We start from the raw sequence: 12,959 nt of genomic DNA, 5'->3' as shown, positions 1-12,959 counted from the left end.
GATTGTTCACACTTTTATTACACCATGCCTCGATATGCCTCGCTACCGGCGCGGCGCCGACACGCCGTGCACGTCTCCTGCCTTATCGCGTCAAAGGACGATGCTGGCACGAAGACCGGTTTTGTTTCGATTACATGGTCGAAGGACAGATCGGGCCGTAAATTTCGGTAGAAACGTGGTTTTTGACGGGAACGCGACGTGGCCAACGTGCCTGCTGATAGCGAGCGGCGATCGCGACACGATGCTCCTCGACTCGCGGTGGACGAGCCTCGAGCAAAACGGACTCCAGGAAAAACGGACGCTCTCTTAAATTTTTTTAATTCGAACGTACGAGGAATCGTCTCAATTTTCGATGCAGAACGTGAAGCATGGAGTTTCTTACATTTCTCATAACATACACCTAAAAAAGATATTTTATTTGTAAAGTGATTTCTCCCACAGTCTCATATTCTAAGCGAAGCCTTTTACAGAAAAAGGATTCCTCCTTCGATAAAGCGATTAAAGTGAAGCATTCGTCGAAAATTTATTAGATATTATTCTGACTGTTTTCCTCTTATATCAATTACTTTTCCTCTTATATAAAGAGGAATATGTGGATTTGAATGTCGGCTTCTTTCCTTCAGTCATGTTCCAAATACCTCCAAACATGAACGAGAAGATTACCGTATGCTCATGGTTCAAAATATTTGGAACGCTTTTTAAAAGAGGTATGTGTGTTGCAGTAACATATAACGAAGATAATTTACCTATATTTAATCAAATATAGTTTACAATCTATTGCGACAGGTTGAACAATATATTCTTCCTTTTAACTATCCTTTTATACAAATTGGTTATGACGAACATCTTTGTAGCTATGAACTCCATAACAAAATTTTCATTGGAAATTTATTTGTTATGATGATCTTATTTCATTAGTGTCTACTTATTGTAAAACTGGAGCCAGAAGTACGACCATATATATATATATATATATATATATATTACTTTTCGCTATACGTTATAATAATTTTTTCAAATTGATTAGTATAACCCAGTGAGAATAAAGTAAGAATAAATAATAATCCTCTTAGAAAAAGATTAAATCATCTGTGTATAAGAGGAAATTTATATTAAAATCAATAAGATTTGCATTACATATATTACATATAACCCTCTAATCATATCTCTCTAACTTTAAGAATAATGTTTATAATATTTTCCTCTTAATCTCAGAAGAATCCTCTTGAGGCCATATATAAGAGTAAAATCCTCTAAGAATTTACATGATTCCGCTTGTTCTGAAACTACTTTTTTTTGGGTGCATAACATACTCAAGTTATCTTCTTCAAATTATCTTCTTGCATTTTTACAAGAAATATCAGCAGTCTCGACTAGGTTTAACAGCCTAACTAGGTATTTCCATACTAACGCGCACTGTAGATTTTTATTCGAATCTTCTACTCGTCGTCCTTTGCCTTGAGCACTCTACTTGAGTCGCTGTTTCGTACCTTTACGCGCGTAAGCAGGAAATTCGAGACAATCCAGGTGCCAGAGCGACGCAATTCGACGATTCTCCTCGCAGATGCCGCGACCTAATAATGAAACCGCAACATACAATGGAAGGGTCGGAGGTCGTCGTGTAAACCGATGTTAACCAGATAGACAATAGGTGGCTGCAGGCCGCTGCGCCCTGATGCAACACGACGAGACGTTGCAGGCACGTAAACAGCCTTCTGGTCCCTAAACAGGCGGAAAAGGACGGCCGACGAGCGAGTCGTCCTCGTTTTTACGGATATCAGCTTTCTCGGCTTTTCGAAAAGCCGATTCTTATCGAAGGATAGGATCGATTCCGTAAGGGCGCGCCGTTGTTCGCCCGATCGGCGGATCGCTCCTTTGTGAACACCTCCGGCAGATGTCAGCGATTCGAAAAAGGACGGTCTTAATCTCCTGTCGCAGAGCGATCCTTCCTTCCCCGCGGAGAACTGTCGGCGCGGCGAGAAATTTGGGAAAAATGACTGAATGAACTTGGAAAGGCGCACACACGTGTGCGCGATCTTATAGTCGGATTTCTCGTCAGTTCGGTTTATCAAACATCGACGCTGTAATCTCCTTCGGCGGGGAGTCGAAACCCGACCTGAGAGTTTCCTTGCGAGGTGGGGACGTTGACGCAGTTTCGAACCCTTCAACATCCTCCACGGTGATTAGCGGCAGTTTTGCTTTACGGATCTTGAGCCTTCGACAGGAAGAGCTTTATCTTTCGTGAGCTTTTAGTACTTGACGTGACGAATATTTTTGCAAAATCCTCGACACCAAGTTGTCAGGTAGCGCCATGCCCGCCTCTTGCCCTATCTCCCTCTCACTCTCCCTCGCTGCTTCCGCAATGATATTGCGTTGGAAGTAAGTTTTTGTAACGGACCTAAACGTGTGGCGCATCGTATCGCGAATACGAATGAGCCGAGTGTTTTTGCGCGGATGAATTAATGGATTCATCGGGCTCCACACGCTCCACACGCGGGGCTCGATCGATTGCGGTTGCCCCCCCCCCCCCCCCGTTGCGGTCGCACCAATTTACTATTTCGCAGCCTCTCCGCGCTGCGAAATATCCCCCGCAGAAAACCCACGTAAAAACAGAACGCGCAAGACACGCGGTAATGCAACAACAGATCGGCCGAGCGCGCTGGATCCCGCAATGCGGAATCGCGAATACACGACGATGAAACGCGCGGGTAAATTTTGAAGTCTCATTTTAACATTGCAACCCCGTGAAATGGGGTTTTTATCAGCAGCGCGTAAGCGCGTCTGGAGCGCATTGTACGATACCATCGCATATACAGGGTGTACCCGCAGAAACAGCGGCCGGAGAAGGAGCTAAAACAAACAGAATCTATCCGGCACGCCTGTAAATTAGCCGTCGATGGGCAATTGAATTCGCTTCCGGAGGGCTCCGTAAGCCTCGATTAACACGCGAGATAGATAACGAAACTGTCCCGCGTCCTTTGTATTAATTTAACACGGAGCCGAGAAAGATGCTCCCCCTCGCACCTGCCACATTCACGTCGGGCGTGTGAAAAGAGAGTGGCGAATCATCGCCAACGAGAGCAAAGGGAGACTTGGGTAAATTAAGGGGCACCTGCAAGGTATTTAGTTCCGTGCACAGGCTGAAATACAACATCATATTCGCGCGTTCACGATGCGCGCTACACGTCGTAAAGGATGAAGATACGCGTACGTGCACGAAAATGCATCCCGCACTCTCTCTCTTCTTTCCGTTCCTTCTCGCCCGCTAGCTCTATACAAGGTATCCCCGTGAAATTTGCGCCTTCCTATTAGACGCTAAATACACTTCTGCGGAGAACAAAATAATATCTCCGAACGCTTCTCTCTCGGAACAACTGCCGCCCCTCGATTGAAATCCTCCTGTGCGATATTTCCCAGAAGAGAATATATATCTCTTTACCTTCTCGCACACCTTCTTCTCTTCCCGCTCGTAAAAATCTACGTCTCTTTTATCCTCGCGCTGCTCCTCAAACACAAAAGATACGACAGTCAAACACAGTACACAATGCTAGATTTCGTTCATAAAATGGTCGCTGGGATCATTTCCTCGGCGTTGTCTCCTTTAGCGCGCGATTACGATGAACTTTACGTTAACGGGACGCGACGGGACGTGAAGTGACGTGACGTGAATTTGACGTTTGAGCTTATATTTGATATTACGATCACCGTAACGTGCCGTAATAATGATTTCTGCTGTGAGGCGTTATCAATTTGTAAATTTAATTTTGGCCGGGTATTTGTGTCTTCAACTGTGTGGAAGAGGAAACGAATACGAATACCATTGGTGTGAGAGATATTTTTCGAAGAAGAATTCAGTTTGGTGACGGACGGGCATAACCTGGCATAACGTTGATTGGCTGAAAGTGTCACACGAACAGTCCGACTCTTGACGGAACGCGACATCTAAACTTGACACTGGCAAGCTTAGATAATAATAATAGATAATAATAATTTATATTATTATAATAATATAATAATATTAATATATAATATAATAATATTAATATAATAATATAATATAATATTTATATTATTATTATAATAATTTAATTAGATAATAATAATAGATAATAATTTGCTTGATAATAAAGCCGAGAGAGAGATATATATATATATATATATATCGGGCAGGTAGGAATATTCGTACACCGTTTTCGGGCACCCAGGGCGTGCGAGCGAGAGGCATGAGACACCCGGTACATTCCGCGTAAGCTGCTCCGTTTATGACGCCGGCCCCGCCGTAAGAAAAGAATAGCCGTGCGGCCGCAGACGAGCAACAGGTTATTCTTACGCGGCGCGTCGCCGCGCACACGCGCACACGCGGTGCATCCACGTGTGCGCGAGCACGTGAACGCACGTGTGTGCAGCGCAGCGCGGCGTGGCGCGGCGGAAATATACGCGCGGCAATCTCGTCGCCGTCTCGAGGGATGAGCGCGTGGGAGGAACGCAGAAGGAAGAGGAGGAGGAGGAGGAGGAGGAGGAGGAGGAGGAGGAGGGGGAGGGGAAGGGAGGGGAGGAGGAGGAGGAGGAGGAGGAGGAGGAGGAGGAGGAAGAAGAAGAATCGTCCAACCCGCCCACGAAACCCCGGAGAACTTCGTGACCTTGACCGCCACTTTGTGCGGACGGTGCCGCGGATGCGAAGATTAATCGCCGCGATGCGGGCGAGAGTCCTTTCGCGGTATCGATGTATTCGCGCTCGTTTAATCCGCGGAGATAATGACACACTCGCCCGGGGCGAAGTTTTATCGTTTTACACGTGTCGGGTGTACGTCGCGCTTTTCAGAGCTGTTTGTTCGCTTCGGCAAATCGGCGGGGCTGGTTGCACACGAGGGATTACGTGACCTACAAATGGGATTACAAAACGCGCGGTGTTTCAGATTATTCGCTCGGAAATTCGCACTTTCTCACACAGGAGACACAGGAAACAGAACTTTTTCAAAAAACAAATAATTTCAAATAGGAGCAAAATGAAAATTATTATAAGAAATGTTTTGGAGCAAAATCAGAGGTATAAAAGAGCCACGTGTAACAAGGGTGCGAATGCGTAAATTTCAAACGTCCCAATATCCGACCACATTGAAAAAAAATATTTACTATCTATTTTAACAATAATGAATGAAAATAATACTCTGAGAGAAAATTGTATTAAAATTAAAGAAACATTTGTCCGAATACGACTGCGTGGATACATTTACTCAAATTAAGCAATTATTTTCTAAAATTCAAGAAAAAAGTTTACATTCAGAGAACCTCTGTATTTTTAGAAATTAGTCGCTTAATTTGAACAAATGTATTCACAGTCCTATTCGAACAAATATCTGTTTAATTTTAATACAATCTTTTCTCAGTGTAATTACTAATGTTAGTGTAAAACAACCCCAATATCTGACGATTAGTTGGAAAAAAATATACCCAATTTGATACTTTTGTATTCAAATAAAAATTAATTTAATAAGTATACACCTATGGTTTGGCGAAATAATAGTCAGTGGTTAATAAAGGTCCATCAAGAGATAGCATTTGCATTTATATTACTTCCTGCTAGCATACATTAATTTTCTAATTGCGGTCAGACACTGAGACAAATATATCCGAACATTGGACTATAACCTGTTTCAACTGTCCCGGTCACTGATATATTAATGCGCTTCATTACTTGTGTAAACATTTCATTAATAATAGACATATACATTGCTTTAAATCATTCTTCTCTACTTAAGGGAATCTTAAGTTTTCGAGTAAATGCAAATATTTACATCAAAAATATTCTTAATATTAAATATTATATTATATTGTATTGTATTGTAATATTATATTACACATTATATTTTTTGTGACGATTTACGCTTAAACGTCCGGTTAATGGGACATTTACCATTACCTTACACGGAAGAAACATCACGCGGTTAGTTTCATCATCGCGGACGATTACGTACTCCGACGCACACATGTTCCTGCGCTCGTTTCACGAGACATGCGCGCACATGTGTGTAAATCGCGTGCGACAATACGTTCCGCTTGACAGGCATTGGCATTGATAACTCACTATCGCCGTCACTCGATAATAACGAGCAGCCACGCGCGCGTGACGGTCGCGAATGAGGAGCGCGGTACAAATGCGCTGAATTAATCGATAAGTCAAGGCGGAGGAGCAGAGTCAAATATTCGACGCGAACGATTCGTTCGTCGTGCGTGTCGCGTGCGTTCCCGAAGGCTGCGCCGTTATGAAACGAAGAGACAGCGTTGTGCGTCGGCTTCGTTTAATCTCTCTCTCTCTCTCTCTCTCTCTCTCTCTCGTATAAATTATTTAATTTTCCCCGATAGCACTTCCACTTACCAAACCGAAGTAGCCGGCCATTTACGAACGTAGGCCGCGCCTTATCGTCGGCGCGACTTCGTCACAGATAAAGTCAGTTTCAAGTCAACGAACGAGCGTCTTTCCCATTCGAGAAGATACCCTCGGGTGCGCGCGTCATATTTAATACGGAAACCTCTTCCACGATTGCGCATTCGATCGTCCCGAGAGGCTCCTGAGAGGAATTGTAAGAGAAAATCGAGATGCCTTACGCGCACGTACGAAATCCCAGTAGACTTTTCCGTCGCGGCCGAGGACGAGGTGATGCTCGCGCGAGTCGGGATTCATAATTGAGGGAAACGATAAGCCGATCGGCTGCTCGCGCTTTCGCGCGTCTCGTTGTCGCGCAGCGTTGCTCTGAAAATGAAAGGACGCGACGGCTACGTCGCGCGTTAATTGGCCGAGACGCCGCGCGTCTCATTTCAATGTAAGCCCGGCGTATTAAAATTCTAGCGAGAGGACGGAGCCGTTCGCTGATAACGATACGGGCGGATACCACCCCCGGCGGGACACTCCGGCGAGTATTAGAGCGCTCGGTTCGTCCGGATGCGCGGACTGCCGCGTGTCGCCGCAATAAAACGTCCGGCCGCGCAACATGTCGGCCGCCGGGCTCGGGAGCGTTTGAAAACACACAGGGGTTAATTTGTAAAGAACTCCGCCGCTGTTTCGTCGTCGAGTTGCACGCCATTTACGATGGCCTTTACGACGTTTCGCCGGCGGAACCGGCGGTATTTTACGGTTTTCGTCGTTGCATTCTCGCGGATTTTTACGAGCCCTTAACCACTCCATTAGCCTCTCCGCAGATGGAAAATCACTCTCGCCGCTCTCTCGCGGCGCGGCGCGGCGCGTCGTTACGTAAGAAGACGCGACATCGATCTTCACCACGTGCTTCAACGAAACTGGGGACAATCGGCAAAAGGTGTTACCCCGGCTTTCTTCCCGGACAAACGACTGCTGACCTGTCGATCAGCGAGACTTGAAGCTCCCGCGTTTGAAGCGCTTCGCGCTTTATTCGAAGGATCAACTGCGATCAAACGATCAAGCGGCACGCGTTCTCGAGCCTCGACGACGAATCGAGTCGGTCGGTGAAATTGCCTCTAAGAGTAATATTCCACGAAAGATGGGCGTCGCCGATATCCCCCTGCGGTCTATCCCCCCACACAAATCTGTCCGCACCTTAGCCAAAGCCAATTCATCCGTGAAACCGCAAGGTCGCGTTTAATTGCCGTCCTTCCACGGCGACCTGTCTGTACGAAAACCGCGCGAACAACGTCCTATTTTTCTCCAATATAAATCTCCCTCTCGGCGGCGCGATGCTCTGCCGGGGAAGGGGACACGGTCCGGGGACTTTATTATCGATATCATTCTTTTCTGTGCCCCGCGTAGGCGTAGGAAGCGGCTCTCCAATTATCGAGGGGTACGCGATATATTATACATCTCCCACGAGCTCGGAATAAGTTATCGGAAGTGTGTAAATCGAAGAGCAGCGCGTAGGTATTATAGAGAGAAAGAGCAAAACAGATAGACAGACAGATAGATAAAGGCGGTGGGAGGAGGAGGGGGGAATCCTGGATCGTTTGTTTAGCCGAGGTCCCGGGGTGGGCAGGAGGGCAAGGACGGGGGTTGGTCTAACGGCTTAATCTTCTCTCGGTAATGAATGGCTTCCACAGCTCGAGCAAGAGAGAGAAAGTGAGAGAGAGAGAGAGAGAGAGAGAGGGAGAGAGAGAGAGAGAGAGAGAGCGTCCTTAATTATTTATTTTTCATATCCGGACAAGAGCGGAGGTTTCGCCGCTCGTGCGTGCGTGCGTGCGTGCGTGTGCGCGCTTCATTGTAGTCGGCGCATTAATAGCTCGATAGGGATCCGACGTGACGATGCACGATGCCTCCCTTCGCGCCGGCGCTCGGCCGTCCCTTCTTCTCGGTGGGAAGGAAGAGCGGCGCAGATCCACGATAAGCAGGTACCTTCGGCGCGATATCGTTTCGATCGCGCGGTTTCACACGACGGAAGGAAAGTGAAACCAGTTTGATGTTCGACTGTTAGCGCGCTCCGACGGCGGCGACTTCGATCCACGGTCTCGATACCGTGGGACTGGAACACAGCCGGTGTCACTGTGTGGCACCACGTCGTTCGGACGGTCGGATGCCTTCTCTGAGGACGTAATATCTCCTGGAATGCTGGTAGGAGCCGCGCGCGCACCTGCGTAATATCTCTCTTCAGCGTCGAACGCGCGCGTGCGGTGATCATCGCGGCTGCTTGTTTCTCGATCGCGAAGTGTCCTTTTCCTTTCGGAAACGAGCAAACGGACAGTCCATCGCGATACGCGTCCGTGTTTTCCTCCGTTCAAGCGCGCGTGCGAGCATAAAAAGGAATTGAAAAATTTCAAATTTGCAGGATGCACATGATGAAAATTCTATAACGAAAATAATAAAAGTACAATAAGGAGCACTGAATTTTCGTTATTCAGTGAAAAATTCAATTTTCGTCCTTGTACTTCTATTATTTTCATCTTTATATTCTCTCGTCATGTAAATTCTCTAGGCTTCTTCGTCGTTCAGTCGTAGTGTTTTAAAATTATTTTGTCAGCCGCTAGATGGCCACGACGCTGCCTCGCTTTCTCAAAGTTAAATGTTGTCACAGCAGTGTATATATGAAAGAGCCTGTAGGACGGAAAGTTAAGACCATGCTCTACAGGATCAGTTCTGTAGTAGGTGTTCGTCTACCTCTTCCCTAACACGGAAGTAGATTCAACCACGATGAGGAGCAAAAGCTCCCTTCCTTGAGCGTGAGGACGACTGAAGTCTCGGGAACTCTCGAAGAACTCGGTCATCGATGATCGTTCGCCTCTTGCACTCGGTGCAAGGGGGAGGGGAAGGGAGTATTCTGAGTGGCCCTTATAAAATTCTCAAAGTTTAACGTTTGTCCAAGAAATGATTCTGGATCCTTCAGCACGATTGAAGAGATCGCTGCGAAGGTCGATCCCTTCTGTCGATGAACTCTTGCCGTCGAAGTGAAAATTGACTTTTCGTCATAATGTGTAATGAAAAAATTTCAAAGTTTCCATCGTGTACACGTAGAAGTGCCGAATTACTAAAAAATAGCAATCCTTTGCGAACAAGGGGGAAAAGAGGGGGAAGTATTCTCTGGGTGCCCTTATAAAATTGTAAAAGTTTAAGAAATCACGCTATCCTTCGTTGCGGTGGCGGCGCTCTTCCTCGCCGTCGTCACCGCGGCTGGAAAACGCAGCCGAAAGTATGAAACGAGAAAGGGACAGGGCTTGAATAATCAAAATTTAGAAAGGAGAAACGCGTCCGCGGAGACTTATATATTCATAGTATTCATAGTTTTTCTTTGCCTTAACACTTTGCCAACCGCGCGCGCGCCATAGCTAACTGAACGCTTTCCACCGCGCATTTTTTCAAGTTACGCAGACTAATCTTCAAGGACACAAGGAACACATAAAATTGATTTTACCGAAACTATATTTGATGGCAATGATCCTACATACACATAGTTTATATAACACATGAAATTAAAAATAAAAAACATAATTAAACCTTCAAACTTCAAAGTGGGGAGATTTCCCCACTTGGTCGGCAAAGTGTTAAGGATGGAGGAAGCCTCGGTGAAGGATTCCTTGAATCTCCAAGGCCATCTTATTTCATAAATGGATCTCGAGTCTTCCTTCCGGAAGGAAGGAAGGAAGGAAGGAAGGAAGGAAGGAAGGCTATGTTTCGATATTCACTCTGTCAGTACTGAAACTCTATAATATTAGATTTTTAATACTAGCAGTGGATATCGGAACGCAGCTCTAACCTAGCATCAGTTTAGCAGTGCATATTGCAATATGGATAAAGATAATAAAAACGTACATTATACGGAGCAAGAGCGAATGCTCTTGGCGCAGCTTATCGCTGAGGAGAAAGAATCGAAAGAAAAAAAAAAATCCTTCGTCAGAATTATTTAGAAATTCCTTACCCATTATCCTTTTTTTCCTTTATATACTTTCAGTTTGAAAGCGCGACATTACGTAAGTAAATTGTAATGGGACAAAAGTAAACGTTGCGGGTTATGTTTAGCTTATTCCGTGCATCATGTGCTAAAAACTTATTGCACTTTTGTGCATTAGTTCAGAAGTGCAGCGAAAACGAGCAGATTTAAGGTTTCCTCCTCAAGGAAGCTCGTCGTGACTTCCCTTGAGATAAGAGAGCCAGTAAGGCTCCTTGTTTGGCCAAGGAAGGTTTATGAAATGTAAAATGAGAAATAAGGAATTCTTATTTCTCAAGGAAGGACTGTGAATACGGGTATTAGGGTTCTTTTCAGCTGAACTAGTGCTGCACTGAAACTGCACTGGAACTGCACTAGTTCAGAACTAAAACTGACGAGTACAGCAAAAAACGTCACAGTGCAGGAAACAACATAACGCAATACGTTATTGCAGCTGTTAATAACTGCTCAGATGGAGATTTTATTTTACCTTTATGTACCTCCATTAGGGATGTTCCGACCTGAATCGATGTTTAAAAATATCGATACATCGGCCATTTAATATTTGATATTTTGTATCGATATTTTAAATTACAATACCTTAGCGTATCGTTTAAAAACTTAAATATCAACTGATTCGATACGAACAACGAAAACATAGTTCAACAGAGAAAACTGCTTTGTTAGGGCTGTGGCACATAAAATAACGTAAGCAGTAAAACGAGAGCAGTAAGTAAATTGACCAACCACAATCGACGATTCTCCTTACGGTCGGAGAATAATTGATCGTGATTTGCTAATTTCCTTACTGCTTACATTTTACTGCTTATGTTTTTTTGTGTGCCATAGCCCTAACTGAGGTTTTATCAAAATCTTGCGAGAGAAATAGAGACATATTTTCAATATCTTTCTTTGTCTATCTCTTCTAAATCTAAGATAACCTACTGTGATTGAGTACTGTGTATGATTTGACGAAACACGAAAGGACTAGTCAAAACTGTCTCTCTTATGCCCAGTCTCTGATTGAAAGGTCCTAGTAACGCTTATCGCGACAGCCAATCAGAAGCATAATAGTACCATTGACGCGTGTGATTGGCTGTCGCGTTAAGTGTTGCAACTGCTGCGATTTTGCGACTAATGCAATTTTGCGACCAATGTAGAGCGATCTCAAGGGTGATATTTATATCAGATTTTATATCTGAGATCGTCTCAAATTCATCTTCAGATATTATACAGATCATTTTACTGGCTACAGAATATTTGAACATGAACATAAGACAGTCTTAAATATAAGATCTGACTATGAATACCGCCTAGTGATTAGCTATCGCGTGAACTTTCGCCGCGCGGCAGGCGTTGTCACATTCCTGTGTGCAAAAATCTTAACGATATTCTCTAATATCGATATATTTCTAATCAATATATCGGTATATCGGTACTATGCATTTCGATTCGTATCGATACAAAATATCGATACTTTATGCTTCTCCGCACATTCCTAACCTTTTTTACATTATACACACACAGAATAGGGATGGGCTTCGTCAAAAAAAAGCATCGTCTTCGATTTAATCGATTATGAAGAAAATCGTTTTTGCATAATCGATGTTTTCTTAAAAATATCGATAATAATCGATGTTTTCTGAGTTTATTTCAAATTAATGTGAAGAGTTATATGTTGCAACAATAAATTAATATATTATTAAAATCTTAAAGACCCTTTTACAATGGCTGCAAGTATAAGCTTATATAAAAATAAGGTTATAAGCGTAACAAGAAATAAACCAATTAAAGTCGGTTGTTCTTGTAATAGTCGACTGTTGTCGGTTTATTTTTCACTGTTTACTGTTACAGCTTTATTTTTGCAGCTATTGTAGACGGGCCTTAATAGTAGTAAACAAATTCCCTAGTGATAAAAATTTAGTAACAAATCTAGTAATATAATCGACGAAAAAAATTATCGATCTAGGGAATAATCGGCTCCAAAAATATCGGTCTGATAATCGATTTTTCAAGAAAATAAGAATCGATGCTTGTTTCATCGATCGATATTTGCTCATCACTACCGCAGAACATATCTGGGATGAAGAACATGATGATATACTGTTATTTCATTTGGCATAATTGATTGATATTAATAAAGTAAAAACTGCGAAAGTATCTAATAACCTATTAACCTATTAACTGTAGGTCTGTTCTTTTCATATACATTGTCTGGCATAAATTTTACCTTCGCAATCTAGCGAATTGCTTGTACATAACTCCAGATCCAGTGCGAGCAGTGCAGTGAACTGTTGCGCTAAGTTCCGCTGCACTGGTGGGAAGAACAGTAACTTCTGCTAGAAAGAACGCTTCGGTGTACACTTCTAGTACAGAAAGTTCAGCTGGAGAGAACAAACCACTATTTGCGTACGCATGGAGACGTGGAGTTCACTCGGGACTGATTGATTCGTTGAATGGCGCGAATTGGCGGGATTTTGCGCAAGAATATCCCTACCGATTATTCCCCCCCCCCGCAGTCGGGCTTTCCAATCGCTCGCTCTCGCTGCCGCGGTGCGCGTACTCGATGAAATCGCAAGG

At 44.1% G+C, this 12,959-nt stretch overlaps 1 protein-coding gene and 1 non-coding gene across 2 annotated transcripts in view; one reads left to right on the top strand and one right to left on the bottom strand.

Moving 5' to 3' along the window:
* LOC105186507 (serine/arginine repetitive matrix protein 2) overlaps positions 1-12,959 on the bottom strand; it is a 123,811-nt gene that overhangs the window by 63,862 nt on the left and 46,990 nt on the right. The gene's annotated exons all lie outside the window — the stretch shown is intronic.
* Positions 9,070-9,284, top strand: LOC112588370 (small nucleolar RNA U3). The gene has a single exon (XR_003112811.1). It is a non-coding gene; the product is annotated as a small nucleolar RNA U3 (small nucleolar RNA).

This window comes from Harpegnathos saltator, unplaced genomic scaffold (assembly GCF_003227715.2).
Source record: "Harpegnathos saltator strain DR-91 unplaced genomic scaffold, Hsal_v8.6 scaffold202, whole genome shotgun sequence".
NCBI classification, from domain to species: domain Eukaryota; kingdom Metazoa; phylum Arthropoda; class Insecta; order Hymenoptera; family Formicidae; genus Harpegnathos; species Harpegnathos saltator.
The sequence above is the reverse complement of the archived record's forward strand: the minus strand, read 5'-3'. Positions and strand labels throughout refer to the sequence as shown.